The sequence below is a fragment of the Tenrec ecaudatus genome, chromosome 3 (assembly GCF_050624435.1).
Source record: "Tenrec ecaudatus isolate mTenEca1 chromosome 3, mTenEca1.hap1, whole genome shotgun sequence".
Classification (NCBI taxonomy): Eukaryota; Metazoa; Chordata; class Mammalia; order Afrosoricida; family Tenrecidae; genus Tenrec; species Tenrec ecaudatus.
In genome coordinates this window covers 112,210,062-112,227,523 of record NC_134532.1, presented here as the reverse complement: position 1 = coordinate 112,227,523, position 17,462 = coordinate 112,210,062, and positions in this window count along the sequence as shown.

The window sequence follows — 17,462 nt, the reverse complement described above, 5'->3', positions numbered from 1 at the left end:
TGGCATTCCATGATGCTCCTGACACAATCACTGAAGACAAAATGAATGCAGAAGCAAATGTGGTGAAGAAAGTTGATGGTGCCCAGCTATCAAAATATATAGCATCTGATGTCTTAAAGGTTGAAGATAAACAAGTGGCCCTCTAGCTGAGAAGCAACAAAGCCCACGTGGAAGAAGCACACCAGCCTGTGTGATCACGAGGTGTTGATAGGATCAGGTATCAGGCATTAAAGACCAAAAACAAAAAATCATATCATTGTGAATAAGGGGGAGAGAGGGGAGTGGAGACCCAAAGCCCAGCTGTAAGCAATTGGATATCTCCTTACAGAAGGGTCATAGGGAGGAGACAAGCTAGGCAGGGTGCAGTATAGCACTGATGAAACATACCACTTTCCTGTAGTTCTTTAATGCTTCCTCCCCCACCCCACTATCATGATTCCATTTCTACCTTACAAATCTGACTAGACCAGAGCATGTACATGGGTACAGACAAGAGCTGGAAGCACAGGGAATCCACAAGAGATAAACCTCTCAGGACCAATATTGAGAGTAGCTATACCAGGAGGATAAGGGGAAGGTTGAGGGAGAAAGGGGGAACCAATCACAATGATCTACCTATAATGCCCTCTCAGGGAGATGGACAACAGTAAAGTGGATAAAGTGAGACATCAGTCAGTGTAAGACATGAAAAATTAATAATAATTTATAAATTATCAAGGCTTCATGAAGAAGGGAGGGTGAGAGAGGGAGGGAAAAAATGAGAAACTGATACCAACGGTTCAAGTAGAAAGAACATATTTTGAAAATGATGATACCAACAAATGTAAAAATGTGCTTGACACATGGATGGATGCATGGATTGTGATAAGAGTTGTACGAACCCCAAATGAAATGATTTTTTTAAAATATGGGAGTGAGATGCTTCGTACTTTGTTTTATAATAATGTGTTGTTAGGGTTAGGGGTTAGGGTTAGGGTTAGGGAATTAAAATATTTTAAAAATTCTAATGTGTTGTTTATCCTGGGTTTCTTTCCTTTCCATATAAAGTTGAGGATTCATTTTTCCATTTATTTGAAGAATTGTGCTGGGATTTGAATCAGAATTGCACTGAATTCATAGTGTTTTTAGTAATATTGACATTTTCACTATATTTTGTCTTCCTATTCAGAAGCATGGGATATTCTTCCACTTGTGTAAGTCTTTTAGTTTTTGTTGAAGTATTTGATAGTTTTCTTTGTATAAGTTTTTTGTCTCTCTGGTAAGATTTATTCCTAGGTGTTTTATCTTTGGGGGTAGGTATTATAAATGATACTGTTCTTTTAATTTCCTTTTCGGTGTCAGTTCTTTAATATATAAGAATCCAACTGATTTCTGTATGTTGATCTTATAGCCTGCTACATTGCCAAGGTTTTCAATAGGTTCCAGCCATGTTTTAATTGCATCTTTGAGGTTTTCTATACATAGAATTATTACATCTATGAATAAACAGAGTTTTGTTTCTTCTGTGCCAAGATGGATGTCTTTAATATCTATTTGTTGTCTTATAACTCAGGCTAAGACCTCCAGGGCTATATTAAATAAAAGTGGTGATAAAGGTCAATGCTGTCTAGTTCCCATTCAAAGGGGGAATGTTTTCAATTTCTCTCCATTAGGAGAGATGCTATCCACTTGTTTCACATATATTGCCTTTATTATGGTGAAGAATTTACATTCTATTCTTATTTTGTTGAATATTTTATATCAAGAATGGATGTTGAATTTTATCAAATGCCTTTTCTCCATTGATCGATATAATCAGATGGTTCTTGTCCTTTATTTTATTAATGTTATGAATTTCATTGATATTTTTCTCATATTAAACCAGCAGTTCTCAACCTGTGGGTCATGACCCTTTGGGGGTCAAACAACCCTTTCACAGAGGTCACCCAATTCATAACAAAAGCAAAATTACAGTTATGAAGTAGCAACAAAAATAACTTTATGGTTGGGAGTAACCACAACATGAGGAACTATATTAAAGGGTCACAGCATTAGGAAGGTTGAGAACCACTGCATTAAACCATCCTTGCATACCTAAAATATCTATCCATAACTATCCTGGTATGAATCCTACATGATCATGATTTTTCTTTGTTTGTTTGCTTTTGTTGAATTCTGTTGGCTAGAATTTTGCTAAAAATCTTAGTGTCTATATTCATCAAGGAGATTAGTCTATAATTTTCAATTCTTGAGATGTTTATGCCTATCTTAGATATCATGATTAGAGTTGATATAAAGGTGATGTCAATGCTTCTCTAAATTCTTAGAATTCCTCAGTAAAACCATCTGTTCTTGACTTTTTGTAATGGGGAGATTTTTTCTTATGACTAAATATATTTTTCTTAGATCATAGGTTTGCTAATGTTTTCTAGATCAGCCTCCATTAATTTAGGTAGGTAATGCATTTCTAGAAATTTATCCATTTCTTCTAGATTTCCAAATTTGTTGAAATACAATTTTTCATAATACTGTGTGATTATTTTTTAATCTCAGTGGATTCTGATGTAATTTCACCCATTTAATTTCTTATTCATTATAGTGTACTTTTCTCCTCTTCCTTTGTTTGTTTTGCGAGTGGGTTAATCAATTTTATCAAATTTTTTAAGAACCAACTTCTTGTTGTTGTTTTCTATAGTTTTAATTTTCTGATTCATTTATTTCTGCTCGAATTTTTATTATTTATTTTATTTTATTATCTGAGGATTTATTTTGCTGGTTGTATTCTAATTGTTGCAGTTGATATCCAAAGGTGCATTTCAATTGTTTCTCCCTTTTTGATATGTGAAGTTATTGCTATAAATTTCCCTCTGAGTACTGCTTTTGTGAGGTTCAAGAGATTTTGATATATTTTCATTCTCATTTGTTTCAAGATATTTTTTATATTGTTCTTTATTTCTTCAATTATTCAGTATTTTTAAGTAAAGTATTGCTCAATTATCATGTATTTGACTTTGGGGTGTTGATTTTCCTATGGTTGATTTCTAATTTTAAAACATTGTGATCTGTGGGAAAAGAGGGGGGTCAGGGTTTGTTCTCCATGCTTCTAAAATGTGATCCATTCTGGAGTAGGTTCCATGTGCACTAGAAAAACTATCAAATGTGTTTTTCTTGGGTTAAGTGTATATGTAGTGTACTTTATCTCCTATATTTAAGAGATTAAGTTGATTAATTGTGTTGCATATTCCTTCTGTATCTCTGTTGGTTTTCTTCTTAGTAGATTAATCTTTTATCAAAGTGATTTGTTTAAGTCTCCTAGAATTATAATATTATGGACCATGTGCTCCTTTATTTCTATAAGAATTTGATTAACATATTTTGAAATATGTCAATGCAAACCAGAAACACAACTAAGTACCTACAGAAACCTAATCTTTGAAAAAGGACTAAAACATATTAAATATAAATATAGTCTTTTCAATAAATGGTGCTGGAAAAATTGGATCTCCACTTGAAAAAGAATGAAACAAAACCCAGTAGCTCACACTATGTACAAAAACGAATTCAAGATAGATTAGATGCCATCAATGAAAAAAAATAGAGACAACTTAAGGGTCCTAGTATGAGGTATAAATACACTACTGAAAATGTGAAAAAATACCCACACTATAGAAGACCAAATAGAGGGTTGGAGCCTTCTAAAATACATTTATGCACATCAAGAGACTTCATCAAAAGAGTCCAAAGAAAATCCACAGATTGGGGGAAAATATATAGCAATGATACATAAAATACAGGGCTACTTTCAAAAATCTACACAAAACAATAACACTTTAATAAGAAAAATACACAAAACAGACACATGATGTAGCCAATTTACTAATGATGGCATCCAGGCAGTAAGCAACCATATGAAGAATGTTTACATTCATTAGCCATAAGAGAAATATAAATTAGAACAATAATAACACACTGAAACTCATAGCAAAAATTTTAAAAACAGAAAATAATAAATGTTGGCAAGGATGTGGAGAGATTGGAGCACACATACACATTGCTGGTGGGATTATATGTTTGTATAACTACTATGGAAAACAGTACGAAGCTTCCTTAAAGCAAATATAAATACCTATGATCCTGCAATCTTTTTGGTATATACCCAAAAGAAATCAAGAACAAAGCATGAACAGAGGTATGTACTCCTATGTTTATTTCAGCAGTTTCTATAATAGCAAAAAAAGATGGAAACAATCAAAATTGCCAACTATAAAGGAATGGATAAACAAATTTTGGTACATTCATACTTTGTAAAATTATTCATCCTTTAAAAAATCGACGAGTCTGTCAAGCACCTTAAGACATGGACAAAATTAGAGAACATTATATTTAGCAAAGTTAGTCAATCGCATAAAGACAGACATTTTGTGACACCGTTAGAAAGGAAAAGTGGTTTTCATCCCAGAGGATAAGACTTTAAAGCTATACGAGGCCAGGGTTGTGGGGTGCAGTGAGTGGAAGAATGGAAGGTAGAAAATAAATAAACAACTCTCTCTCTCTCTCTCTCTCTCTCTCTATATATATATATATATATATATATATATATATATATATATATAAAATGTATATTATGCCCCGACCTGACCCTCCATATAAATATAGAAATAAAATTAGAAATATAAATATATGGAGGGTCTGGTCGGGGTATAATGGGATACTGTTACTGATTTGATATGGAGATGGGCTGTGAAATAACATAGAATATGTGTTTCTTTGCAAATATTCCATTCTACAAACAAAAGGGAAGTATATATATACCAACAATAATAATAAAAAATAAAGTTTACATTTTTTAAAAGAGAAAGAAGGGGTCATGGCCTTAAGAACCCTCTAGATTTTTCCCCATCAGATCTAAACATTGGTCTAAGTGGCTATAAAGAGGAAGAAAAGTACAACTGAAATGGACTAGTATTCTTTTGCGACATAAGTTTATCTCAAAAAATTTTTTAAAAAGAGAGAAAGAAAGGAATCACCTTTGATCTTGGACTTGAAAAACAAATATGCATAGGCCATTTTAATGTTAGAATGGAGTGATGTAGGCCCTCAGCCTTAATCAAATGATCAGACTTTGATCAATAAGAGTAGGACAAGAAGACATAAAGTGACTGCTGATATGGCGCGATGAGAAATTCCCAACAGTACCTAAGGAGTGGCCTTACTAAGAAAAATGGTTAACATGAGGTATCTGGAGGTAGCTTTTCATTTACCCAAATGCAGGAGATAGCGGTACAAAGAACACCTGTAGAATATGGAGCTATCTATAAGATAATTGACTTGCAGCTCTCAATAAATATAATTAAAAACCAACCAAATGCATTGTGTGCACAATTTAATTGTATATTGGTTTAGGGGAACATATATACCTCTAAACAAGCCCCAGTTCACTGTGGGTTGGGAATTAGGCAACAACAAAGTCATCAGTTCAAACCTCTAAGTCAATCCAGGGGAAAAAGATGAGGCTGACTGACTGTCCAAATTTAGTCTCAGAATCGACTTGATGGCCATGAGTTTTGATCTACATGATTCCTAAGCTTACTGAGTTAATTTGGGATGGTAAAGTATACGTGTGATCTTATTAGAAATATTTTGATGCCAGTTTTTGGAATTTACTTGTAAGCAATTGATGTCACATAAGTTTTCTGAATGAGAGTTACATGGTTAGAAGCAGTGTTTCCAAAAAAATCAATTTGTCTACAGATCCCAACAAAAGTAGGACTTTTCTCCTTAAAGAGTGGCTAGGGACCAGCAGCGTGGACATCCCTTGGGAGCTTGGCTCGGGCACTACCATAGGCCTGTAGGTAGAACATCAGGAGCCTCAAATGCTAGTTTGCACATTAAAATGTAAGTGACACTACTGAAGAATACAAGGAGGGAGAAGATGTTACCGAAAGAGACCAGTAAGGGACATAAGCCAGAGATAGTTAAAGAGCAAAGATGGGGACACCATGCAGGCTCAATGTCCAGCATTACAATGATTGGACAACTCTCCTTGATAAAACTGAATGATTGAATTGTGGATTGAATGCCAATTTTAAAAGTTCCACATCATATGCTTCTCTGGACCCACTCTTTTGCCTTGGGGGATGCCATAAAGGTGTTCTATGATACAGCTCTTGACACCTGAGGGGTGATGGCATATTTCTGCCTCACGGATTTTCCTAACAGAAGGTAGTGGTGGTCTCATGGAAGAATTTTCACCTCTCCTGTGAGGGACCTGGGTTCAATTCCAGTCAACGCATCTCATTCATAGCCACCAATCTGCTGTCGGTGGAGGCTTACATCTTGCTTGGATGGTGGACAGGTTTCATCAGCACTTTCAGGCTACGAAGCAGTCTGGGAAAAGCCTGGTCATTCGTTTCCAAAGAGCAGCCACTGAAGACCCCACAAGCTTTGAGACATTGGATGGCCAGGAACTGGGGGCCACCAAGAGTCGGGAGGCCCTGTAAGTAACGGGCCAGGCTGATGGCAGCCAACGATGACAGTTTCCCTTGTAGATTAATAGCTTCCTTTATTCATTACCGACATTGTTTTCTCTCAGTACGTTTTCTTCGTGTTGCCCTAGAAAACACTGCTTCGTTCTGATTGGGCTTGCTAATGGGCCACCGAGTAAATGAGAACGTTCCAGAAGCCTCATTGTTAAGGTGAGAAGACTGCAACTACAAAGCTGCCACACGCTAAAGAAATAAAAAATGTTAAAAAAAAAAATTTAAACCTTAGACAGGGGAAAAGAAGAAACGTGAAAACATCTCCCCTAGTACTCCAAAATGTCCCTCCTTTGGGTTTAAAATGAATCAAACAGGTGTGTGTTCAAAGCGAGCAAGCGCGGCTTCATTCGTTTTTAATCATCAGCTTCAAGGAAAGGCAGATCTCTCTGAGAGGGGGAAAAATAAACAGCTGAGCGCTGAGACTCATTTACACTTCAAATATACTTTGAATTGGTTATTCCTCAATTAATCAAATAGCTGGTGTCTCCCTAAAGTAGTATAAAGTGACACGCTGTGTGAAATCAATTTTTTCTCTCCAAAATCATTAAATCCAGTAGCCTGTGACTACATCCCTGCTAATTCTGGTACCAGTCCTTTCATCCTCCATTAACTTTGGCACGCCTAACAGGCTGTCAGGAATCATTTCCCAGGACGTAAATAATTCAGAAATTAAAAATTAATAAATAATAACAGAGAACTACTGGGAAATAGGCTGGGTCAATTAGTGAGCTCTGCGTTCTGTTTCTTCGCAGCGGGGAAGCCGCCGCATTCGTTACTTGAATCTTTCCTCCGATGCTGAGGTCTGATTTAAAGCTCTTCATTACTGGATGCAGTCAGACACAATTACCTCCATCGCTATCTCAGTTCCTAACTTCAAAGCAGCCGGCGTTTTCTTGTCTGCTTTTTTTCTCCTTGCAGCGGACTCAGCTTGACATCCCTGGAATTTCTTCCACGCAGACTAATTAATAAGGCTTTGACTGATCATCTTCGCTCCTCTTCTTTGATGTGCTACCTTAGTCAATCATCCCATTTAATTAGAATTCCAATGATAACTTTACTTATCTTGTGGCTAGATGTAAATTAAAATAACAGGATTTTAATTCTCTTTCATAAGGGGTTGTGACATTTGGAAAGAAAAGTTTCAACACAAATATGATATTCTGTACTTAAAAAAAATTACGAGGAGGTGGGGAGACATTCTGTACCATGATTTTCCTCTGGCTACAAAATTGCATCATTGGTGAGCAACTGTCCCTAAGCGGAATGCGCTAGATTTTCTGTAGTTTCTTTTCATTCAGACCTCAGTAGGAAAGGGGGAAAAAAAATGCCTGGATGTGAATAAATCATTAAATCAGGACACACATTGTGTCAACAGCAAAAGCAGTGGCTGTATTTTGAAGAAAGAGGACTGTGTTCATCTGGGTTGACTATAAACAAATTCATAGATACTCACATGTGTATAAGAAAGAGCTTTATATAAAAAAGTAGTGTATTAAGAAAACATCCCAGGCCGTTTCAGATCAAGTCCATAAATCTGATTTATCCCATATGTCCGATACCAGTCTACAAATTCCTCTTCAGACTCATGCAACACATGCAATGATGTCAAATGCAGGAAGATCGCAGGGCAGTGGGTGAAAGCTCTCGTGGCTCCAGTGGTGGTGGAAGCATCTCTGCAGTAGCATGAGTCTCCACGTGGCTCCTCCAGCTCCAGCGCTCTGGCTCCTCAGCTTAGCTCCATGTGACTTGTCAACAAGAATGTGCTATTGGGAAAGAGTGTGTGTCCTGCCTCCAGGGAGAAAGACAGAAGTTCCCAGAATCCTCAGGAGAAAGCCACGCCCACACAGAGGCATGATTGTCTATGTTCTGATTGACAAGCTTGACTTCACCCCTATAAACTATTTAACAAGTTGACATGAAAGTATACAACTACAAGGACAGGAAGAAGGAAGGAAGGGAGGAGGAAGAAAGGAAAGAGAAAAAAAAGAAAAAGAAAGAGTCTCTGAAAGTCAAAGCTTTGATATACAAACCCTTTGAACTCTTTTGCTCTTTTCTGTCAATCCATGATACTTCCCATTTTGATTAAACTCCATACTGGTTTATGAGTCCTCCCAAAGCTAACACCAGAAAACAGGGTTTCCCCAAGAGAACCACAAGGAGTCTAGCCAGTACCATGGAGTCCTATAGGGTCATGGAGACCCCATAGACTATAGACCTGCTTCCTAGGGTCTCCATGGATATCCATCATTAGGGGAGCAGACAGCCTCCTCTTTCTTCCACAGGAAGAAACTGCTGGCTTTGTGACTAGCAGCCTCTGTCTAACCTACTACACCACCAGGGCTCCACAGCAAACATTAGCAAGACAAAAAGTGTGACACTGAAGGGGGATATCGACTACTGAGGCAGGGTAGAAGGCAGTGCTCCATTTCTAGAAAACATGACTGACATTAGTACTTACTGAGCATCTGCTGTGGACCAGCCTCAACCACATCCTTTACCTTCACAAATTCTCCCAGCACAAGTTATATTATAGGATTGCTGAGGTGGTGGTGTGGTTGTTGAGGACCCTGGTGACATAATTGTTAAAACCATCAGCTACAAACCAAAGGCTGGTGATTGGAACCCATCAATCACTCTGCGGTAGAATGACAAGACAATCTCCTGCAATAAATACGTATGGACTTGGAATCCCTGTGGGGCAGTGTGGTAGTTACATAATCTAGTGTCAACTTGAGACTAAGCAGAGTGAAGGGGTGAAGTTTAGCCTGTCAAGAAGGTCACAGCTTAATGACCTCATTTGGAGGCACTACGGAGATAAATAGCTCACTGGAGGACCAGACATACATTCTCTGCTTCATCTCCCTGTAAGACATCCTGTTGATAAACCACATGGAGCTATGCTGATGGCAGTCAGAGCCTTGGAGCTGGAGGAGCCATGTAGAGACCCATGCCAGCGCTAAGATGCTTCCATCGCCACTGGATCCACAAGACTTTCCACCCACTGTCCTTTGGTGGTTGTTAGCTGTTGTTGATTACATCCTACCAGGTTCTGCGCCACCTTTAGAATCTAGTGCAGATGGGACCATTGTGATCCACAATGGTTGGACTGGACTTTCAGAAGTAGATCACCAAGCCTTTCTTCCTAGTTCATCATACTCTAGGCACTCTGCTGACACCTGTTTAACATCATAGCAATATACAAACCTTTACCAACAAATGGGAAGTCCTGTTGGAGGTGCAGATAGACATTAGGCTGCTAACCACAAAGTCAGCAGTTCAAAACCACCAGCTGCTCTATAGGAGAACAATGAGGCTGCTTACTCCTATAAAGAGTTATAGTCTTGGAAGACCACAAGGGCAGTTCTATTCTGTCCTATAGAGTCACTGAGTCAGAACAAGATCCATGGCAGTGAGACACTAAGAAAGGGTTGGTACCATCGCTGCATATAAGGAGGATTGGTCAGAACTTGATCCCAGGTTTCCCACATGGGAGATGATAATTGCACCCTGAACTATCACTGCTTCAATAAAAGTTCGTGATTCCCATAGTACAGAGAATTGGGGACAGTATCAACGAGGTTGACTTGCTTTTTTAATATTCCAAATTAGGAGGAAAGAGAAAGTATAAGAAGAATAGAGATATGCCCTTGAGCATAACATTTAAAACCTTCCATGATCTGGCCTCAGACTGTCTGCCAGGTTCATGCTCTTTCTTATCTAGAACATTAACTCAAAGGCAGACTGCTGGCATAACAGGTAAGCACTTGGCTATTAACCGCAAGGTCAGTGGTTTGAACCGACCCATTGACATCGAGGGAGAAAGACCTGACAATATGCTCCTGTAAGATTACAGCCTAGACACTAACCCACCCAGGGGGAAGAGTGTTGTTTATGTCTCCACAGATTTGGGAGTGTGCATGCAGACCCCACCATGGAGCACCAAACCCTGAGGGCAGCATAACCACATGGAGAAGTCCATGAGAAGATTGGGCTAAGGGCCAGCCCCAACCAGAGCCAAACTGACCCCCCTCTCTAGATGCATGTGCTGCAGAGAACAACATTAAACCCACAGGTTGGGGGAAGGGGCTGGCATGCCACACCTACACAACACAAACCAAGAAGGAACAGGAGAAAGGGACAGTCTCGACCCCATATCAGCACACCAAGCCCAGAGGCCAACGTCCCTGCATGGAGCTGCTGAGGCCCAGAGGAGACTGTAAGGCCAACAGCAGCTCAAGACATGATGCCCCTCACTGGGTCATCTTGCGACAGAGGACAATACTGGGGACACATGGCAGATCAGCAGCAGAATCAAAGCAAAGTTACAACGCCCCTGAAGAATCCCCAAAATAGACTTCTCTAGAAGGGGCAACTCCCGGAATTCCCCCAGGACCAGTGGGGAGACAGTCCTAAAGGTCAGCAGACGGACCTGGAATTATGTTTTTTTCCTCTTTCTTTGTCTTCCCCCGGCCCCCAATCTTTTGTTTGTTTGTTTTTTGTTTTGTTTTGTCTCTGTTAATGCTGGGCTGCCTACTTATATAAGATAGGCATGGTAAACAAGCTTCAGGAGAAAGTATTGGAACCAATTGTCCCAGAGGGACTGAGGGGAGAAGGAGGTGGGGAAGGGAGTGGTGAACAAACAATGTCATAGATGGGAAAACAACTAGGGAATTAAAATCAACAACAAGAAGGACATAGAGATCCTGGGAGGTGCTATTGCTGTTGAAGCAACAGCAATCTAGCTGAGAGGAATTACTAAGGGGAAGAAATAGGCCAAGTGTGACAGTGGGGCAGGAGGAAGGTAAAAGGAAACAGAGGAATGATCTAGGAAGCAAAGTTATAGATCGAGGTATAAGCATAGGTGTGTACATATGTAAATACACTGGTTCATTAAACTAGAGGTATTGGCCTATATACATATATTGATATTGCAATACACTGAGGTAGTAGAGAGACTTTGGGACTCTGCTCATGCCCTCCTTCAATACAAAAAATCTTGCTCTAATAATCTAGCTTTCTATGATGCTCAGCCTCCTGTCACAATTCCTGAAGACAAAAAGGGTGCACAAACAAATGTGGTGAAGAAAGCTGATGGTGCCTGGTTATCAAAAGATACAGTGTCTGGTGTGATAAAGGTTTGAAGTTAAACAAGCAGCCTTCTAGTAGAGAAGCAAGCCCACCTGGAAGAGCACACCAGTCTGTAAGATCATGAGGTGTCACCAGGACCAGGCAACAGACATCAGAAGATCCATAACAAACAAACAACAATATTGTTGAGAAGAGGAGGTTTGGGACAGAGACCTACAGCCCATCTGTCAACCATGGGACATCCCCTCACAGAGGAGTCACAGGGAAGGGATGGGCCAATCAGGGTGCAGTAAAGCACCAATGAAACACATAATACTCCTCTGGTTCCTTGAGGCTTCCTGAGCACCACCACCTTCACCACCACCCCTCTTCCCCCACCCGCCTCTGCCATCACCTCAGTCCTGTCTTTCACTGAGGGCTAGACCGGAGCATGTGTATAGGTACAGCTAAGAAATAAAAGCCCATGACACGTGAAATCTAAGAACAAGAATGGGAGTAGCAATACCAGAAGGGTAGGGGGAAGGTGGGACAGATCATGATGGTGGACACATACCACACCTACCCCTCTCCAGGGGAATGAACAACAGAAACCATGAGGGAAGGGAGACAGTGGTCAGTTTAAGAAATTAAAATAATAATAAGGGGAGGCTGGCCCCAATCCCTACTACTACATGGACACCTGCCCCTCCCCCCAGAAGAACTTATTTCAAAGGACAGCATTGAATCTGCAGCTCTGGGAGAGGGATATATCTGATTGGAACACATGGCAACAGATCAGAGGACATGGGAGCACACAGGAGAAGAGAGTGGAGCACATCCTGGCCCACCAGGCTGTGAGGACAATGTTCCCAATGAGAGCAGCCAGTCCACAGAGAGGGCCACATGACCGGCCCCACTATGAGACATGACGCCCCTCACTGACCCATAGCCCTACAGGGGAAAACACCTGAGACACAGTGTGGGAATTGTACCCAATCTAATCCCGCGACACCGAGGCAAAACACTAAGGGGGTGCAACAGAACAGCAAGGGAATAGAGCGGCAAGGTCCCCAGGGAATGCTGAAGGTGGACTTTGGGGCCAGGGCATGGTGCCCCAACAGACTGTACTGGAAAACATTCCTAAAGGCCAACAAACAATCCTTGAACTAACTACAAGCTTTTATTTCTTGTTGTGCTTTGTTTTTGGCTGTTTTTTTTGTCATTAGTTTGTTGTTGTTTTGTTGTATATTGTTGCTTGGTTTTGCTCTGTCTTGTTTTTGTGCATGTTATTATCTCCGCAGGTCTGTCTAAATAAAATAGGCTGGATGAACAATCTGGAGGAGAAAACAACGGGACCGACAGCTCCGGGGAGACGTGGGAGAGGAGGAGGTGGGGGGAAAGTAAGTGGTGTTAACAAACCCAGGGACAAGAGAACAACAAGTGATCCAAATTGGTCATGAGGAGGGTGTGGGAGGCCCTGTAAGGTGTGATCAAGGGTAATGTAACCAAGAGGAATTGCTGAAACCTTAGTGGGGACTGAGCATGATAGTGGGGCAGGAGGAAAGTCAAAGGAAATAGAGGAAAGAGCTGGGAGGCAAAGGGTATTTATAGATGTCTAGATAAAGATGTGTACATATTCAAATATATTTATATTTGAGGATGGGGAAATAGATCTATGTGCATATATTTATAGGTTTAGTATTAAGGTAGCAGAAAGATATTGGGCTTCCACTCAAGTACTCCCTCAATGCAAGAATACTTTCTTCAATTAAATTGGCATTCTATGATGTTCACCTTCCCAACACATCTACTGAAGACAAAGCAGGTGAATAAGCAAATGTGGTGAAGGAAGCTGATGGTGGCCGGCTATCAAAAGATATAGCATCTGGGGTCTTAAAGGCTTAAACGTAAACAAGCGGCCATCTAGCTCAGAAGCAACAAAACCCACATGGAAGAAGCACACCAGCCTGTGCGATCACAAGGTGTTGAAGGGATTAGGTATCAGGCATCACCAGAACAAAAAATCTTAGCATAGTGAATGAGGTGGGGAGTGTGGAGTGGAGACCCAAAGCCCATTTGTAGGCCACTGGACATCCCCTTACAGAAGGGTATTGGGACGAGATGAGCCAGTCAGTGTGCTATGTAGCAACGATGAAACATACACGACTTTCCTCTTGTTCCTAAATGCTTCCTCCCCTCAATATCATGATCCCAATTCTAATTTACAAATCTGGCTAGACCAGAGAATGTAAAGTGGTACACATAGGAACTGGAAACACAGGGAATCCAAGACAGATGATCCTGGTAGGACCAGTGGTGTGAGCGGTGATACTAGGACGGTAGAGGGTTGGAAAGGGGGAATCAATGACAAGGATCTACATGTGACCTCCTCCCTGGGGGACAGACAGCAGAAAAGTGGATGAAGGGAGACGTCGGACAGGGCAAGATATAACAGAATAATAATTTATAAATTATCAAGGGTTCGTGAGGGAGTGGGGAGTGGGGAGGGAGGGGGAAAATGAGGACCTGATGCCAGGAGCTTAAGTGGAGAGCAAATGTTTTGAGCATGATGAGGGCAATGAATGTACACATGTGCTTTACACAAATGATGTATGTATGGATTGTGATAAGAGTTGTATGAGCCCCTAATAAAATTATTTTTTAAAGAACATAATAATTTATCATTTAACAAGGGGTCACAAGGGTGGGGTGGGGAGGGAGGGGAAAAATAGATGCTGATACTAAGGGATCAGTAGGAAGTAACTGTCTAGAAAAGAATGATGGCAACATCTGTACAAATGTGCTTGATACAACTGATGTATGGATTGTGATAAGAGTTCTAAGACCCCCTAATAAAATGATCTCTAAAATGAAAAAAGATTACAGGATAGAAAATGGTCCTGTGTCATATGGGGTCACTGGGAGTCAAAAGTCACTCAATAAGCACATAACAACATGTCAACTCATCCAAAATAAATGTCTAGGCATTAACCTATGGCCAGAATGTAGATCTAGTGGATACTATATAAGTTGTTTGTGGATGGTTGTCTTAATGCTTATAGACCTTGGCTGAAATGTAGTCATTATGGTCATGAATATTCTCTAAAGAAGATTGTGATTTCAAACTTTGTCAGTTGATTCCCCCTCTGAAGCATGCTGGACCTGATCTGGTTTTCAACACTTTCTGTATTTTTGCTTTTTTGTTTGTTCACATTAGAGTTTATCTCAGAGGTGTTATGTCATAAGGACATAACCCTCATGAAGTTGTGACACATATTCTTCTGCATTTTGGTACATGAAACCAGGGCTGATGAACCTACAGGAACGCCAAGTAGAATAAGGTTTTCAGGGGTGAGGTGGGAGGAGGGGCAAGAGGGGCGGTAAAAGGGAGACAATATCAAGGAGTCCAGGAAGAAAAGGAATGTTTGGAAACTGATTGCAGTAGCAATTGTATAATTCTGCTTGATGTGATTAAACTATGGAAGGATATGATATATGTATTAACTCTTAATTAATAATAATTTTTAAAAAGATAAATAAACTTTAAATTAAAAACCATTGTGTTATAATAGTAAGCACAAACAAAAAATCGTAGACTGTAGGTACAGTTTTTGGAATACATTTTCATGTATGGTTTTTCTGTAGGAATAAAATTGCGAGTGGTTTTGTTTGTTGCTCAAAAATGTTATTAACAACAGAAGCATCAATGGGAATTTTACACAATTACTGTACCCTTGATCATTCCATCATTCTCTGCTTCTCCTCTCAATAACAATGCCCAGTTAGACAGCCAACTGGGGTTACGGTGACCAATATTAACTTACTTCATCAGTAAAACACGAAACCACTGTGTATTTGCCCATTCGAAGCTAACCTTTCAGGGATTTAACACAGTTGTTCTTTAACAATAGAACTGGGTTCGTTTGCTACTTTGGACATGATTATTTAAATTAAAGTTAATTGGTTTCCTTACTACCCTTTAGGGCTTTTGGTTCAGAACAATTCTATTAGAAAAATCTAATTTGTCTGAAATTCCTATTTCTACAGTTTATGATGGTTAAAATGCTCTCATAGTTTAACTCTCAAGAAAAAAATTGTCTCTGTTGCTCATATGGGCAAATCAATGAAAGAGACAGGTGACACCTTTAGGAAAAAGGCTCGGTAATTCCACTAGTTCAGCAGCAAATTTCTATCAAGACCTCCCAGAGGTGGAGAGCCTTATGCTGAGTTCCCTATAAAATCAATAAGATATACTCTACTTGTGTATATGCAGTTTTTCTTCTCTATAGAGACTACACACACACACACACACACACACACACACACACAGTAGGCTCAGTGAGTCAGATGTCAAAGCTGGAGGCTTCTCCTGACTCACGTAGCTCCAGGGCTGATGAATTCAAGACTGGCTGTAACACCATAGGCTGGTGGCTAGAGAGGAGGATGACTCCAAGGTCAACAATCAGGTGTGACTGGAATGGTGAATGAATTCAAGGTCAGCAGGTCAGATGGCAGGCTTCAGATGGCTCTCAGGATTGGTAGGCAATATGGTAGGCTATTGGCTCCAGTCCAAAAAACTGAAGGTTGATAAGTCAGATGCAAGACACAGACCCAGCAGAAAAGCAAACAAGCTTTTCCACGGTGTCATTTTCTTTTTTTTTTTTTTTACTCATTACTATTAGCTCCCCAGCTCCCACCAACCTATTCTGTAATAGCCCTACGAAACTATTACTATGGTTACTATCTCTATGTATTTACTTATCCTGGATTAATATAAAGGAAATCATACAAACAACAACAATAACAGTCCAGACCAAATCAATAAATTTGATATTAACCCATAAATTCCTCTTCAGAGTCATGCAGCACATGCAATGATGCCAAATGTAGGAAAATCACAGGCTGGTAGGTGGAAAGTCCTGTGGATTCCATGGCAGTGTATGCATCTCCAGGGCTCTGGCTACCATCAGCGTGGCTCAGTTTTGCTGTTAACCAGAATGTGAAGCAGAGCGAGAGAGAGAGAGACAGAGACAGAGAGAGAGACAGAGAGAGAGAGAGAGAGAGAGAGAGGCCTACCTCTTCTGATGGCAGAATCAAGAGACAGAATCCTCATGTTTCCCAGAATCCTCATGAGAAGGCCACACCCACAAGGAGGGATCATCACACTGTGACCTGATTGACAGGATAGCCTCCACCCCTTCATTCTTTTATCAAGTTGACATGAAATTGTATAACTACCACAGTAGTCCAAGACAATTTCAATATTCTTCACCAGCACCATAATTAAATGAGCAATTCCTCCATCTTCCTTATATAATGTTCAACTTTCACATACACATGGGGTAATGGAAAATACTTTGGCTTAGGTCAAGCCCACCTTAGTCCTCAAAGTAACATTCTAGCTTTTCAGTACTCTAGCTAGGTCTTGTGCAGCAGACTTGCCTAATGTAAGCATCCTTTGATCTCTTGACGGCTGCTTCCATGAGCATTGATTGTGGATCCAAGCAAGACAACTTCTATTTATTCTCCATTTATCCTGATGTCTCCTGCTGGACCAGTTGTGAGGGTTTTGGTTTCTTTAAACTAAATGGTAGTCCACACTGAAGGCTATAATCCTTAATCTCATCAGCAAGTGCTTCAAGTCCTTCTCATCATCACCTAGCAAGGTCATGTTGTCTGGATAGCATGGGTTCTTAATTAGCCTTTCTCTAATCCTGATGTCATTATTCATATAATCCTGTTTCTCTGATGATTTGCTCAGCATACAGATTGAATAAAGGATCTCTGATGGCATATCGATCACTTGTTTGGGTGCTAACAAGATCAGCAACTTGAAACCACCAGCTGCTCCATGGGAGAAAGATGCAACTCCTGTAG